A 2,500-nucleotide genomic window follows, 5' to 3' on the forward strand; every position below is an offset into this window, starting at 1 on the left:
AAGGAGAGTTGTCATTCCTGTGCAGCTACTGTGACCTCAGATTTGGAACAAAGATTGGAGTTTCACAACATGCTCGGCACGCACATCCAAGAGCGCAAAATGAAGCTAGACTGGCAGCTCTAGCAAACAGCAAACCATCAAAACTATGGTCACAGGAGGAAATATTGCTATTAACAGAATTGGAAAAAGTGTACGAGAACAAAAGAAACATTAATGCGCTGATGGTCCCGCATTTTGACAATAAAAATAGTAAACAAATTGCAGAAAAAAGAAGAGATAGAAGAGATAAGAGAAAAAAATCGACAAAGGATGTACTGCAAGCATCCAATATCTCTGAGAATGACTCCTGCGATGAACCAGAGATTGCAGTAGAAGTAACAACAGAAAGGCGCAGAGACTTTATCAATCGGAAACGAGCGCCAAAAATAAAAAACTTTGATGAACTGAATGATAGAATCACAGAAATCGAAAAGTACACCAAAAACATCCAGCATCACGATGCTGCTATGGATCTGATGGATGAGATAGTGACTTATATATCAGAAAACACCAATGATATAAGTCCTGTACCATCAAATCGTACCGAACCAACGAGCGAACCCGATAATGAACCTATGAACTCTGCTCAAGTTGAGCAACAGACTGCCCCTGTACAAAACAAGATACCAAAGAAAAATGGAAGGCACAATCAGACACACAAGAAAAAATATGCAAAAGCAAAGGGCAGTTACAAAGAATACCAGACAATGTTCCAAAAAGACAAAAAGAAAATTGCCAGGATAATCACTGATGGGGCAGAAGATGCCACCTGTCAAATCAGTGCTGATGAAATCTTCCAATACTATAAAGGCATAATTGAAAAAGAAAACAAGAAAAATCCCAAATTCATCCCAATTGACCGGATACCAGATGAATGGGAAATTGGAAGTTTATGTAAAGAAATTACACTGCTCGAAGTAACTAAATCCTTTGATGAATCAGATTTAAAGAAAGCAGTGGGGCCTGATAAAATTGGTCTGAATGACTTAAATAAAGTGCATAGCAGGCAACCAAGACTACTACCCAGAATCTTATCGTCTTGGCTATTGATGAGAAGAGTACCAGACAGTATTAAGAAGAACCGGTCAATACTAATACCCAAGAATGTACCGATTAGTGAACTCAAAAAGATAAGTAATTGGCGTCCAATTACTATCGGTACGGCATTCATGAAGTTGTTCACGAAAATATTAACTAAAAGACTCACATTTTTCGTTGAAATAAATACGAGACAAAAAGGCTTCATGAAGGTGCGAGGTTGTCTCGAAAATCTGACTCTTCTGTAAAACATTATAAAAGGGGCACGAAAGAACAGAAGCTCATTGGCAGTGGTGTTCATAGATATATCAAAAGCTTTTGACTCTGTCAGCCATGGTCATATTCTACAGAGTCTTGAAAGACACAGGGTTCCATCATGCATCAGAGACATAATAAAAGACTTATACACTGACTCAACAACATTTTTCAAGGGAAAAAACAATGAAGCAACTCCAGAAATAACAATGAAGTCAGGAGTTAAGCAAGGTGACTCTTTATCCCCACTGCTGTTTAATATTGCCATGGATCCTCTGATCTGTGATCTTCAGAAAGAAGGCAAGGGCTTCACATTTGGTTCCAATAATCTCATCAAGCAAATCACCGCTCTGGCCTTTGCCGATGACATCGCAGTACTCAGCAACACCTGGGAAGGAATGAGTACAAATCTGAAAATCATTGAAAAATTCAGTAAAATAACAGGATTAAAACTTAATGTGAAAAAAACACATGGATTTTATATAAGTCACCATAAAGATAAGATCCTAGTAAACAACTGTAGACCATGGCAATTTGAAAAACAAAACATTGAAAACATCCACCCAGGAGAAAGTGAGAGATACCTCGGACTGAACTTCGATCCACACACTGGCCATTCAAGCAACAACAAAATTAATGAAGTTCTTGTTGACTGGGCTCAAAAACTCGACAATCTACCACTTAAGCCCACACAGAAAATAGAAATATTCTGTCAATACTTGATCCCTAAACTGTCATTTAAACTGGAAATGACAGGAACAGAAGCGAAAACTTTAAACATTCTGGATCAAACAATTAGAAAGTATGTCAAACATTTCCTACACCTTCCTGCATACACATGTGATGGTCTCCTGTACTCGAAAAGATCCTTTGGGGGCCTCAGTATTCCAAAGTTATGTACGACAATTGGTCTGAACAAATTTAATAATTTATTGTACCTCAGGGAAGCTCCAGATCTGTACATAGCTCATTCATTCATGTATGCAGGAGAAGTAATCAATGAAAAAATTGATAACATCATTAAAACACACAAACTCAACATATTAGACAGTAGATTTCTGAGTCATGAATTAAATTTGATAGCAACATATGACTGGAGGAAAGAAGAATTTGAGAAATGGGCACATCTCCCTGTCCAAGGTGATGGTATAAAATACTTAGCAAGTAA

The 2,500-nt window shown here is 37.6% G+C and overlaps 1 pseudogene; it reads left to right on the forward strand.

Moving 5' to 3' along the window:
* Positions 1-2,500, forward strand: part of LOC146869873 (28S ribosomal RNA) — an 8,179-nt pseudogene that overhangs the window by 3,323 nt on the left and 2,356 nt on the right.

The sequence above is a fragment of the Triturus cristatus genome, chromosome 1_1 (genome assembly GCF_964204655.1).
Source record: "Triturus cristatus chromosome 1_1, aTriCri1.1, whole genome shotgun sequence".
Classification (NCBI taxonomy): domain Eukaryota; kingdom Metazoa; phylum Chordata; class Amphibia; order Caudata; family Salamandridae; genus Triturus; species Triturus cristatus.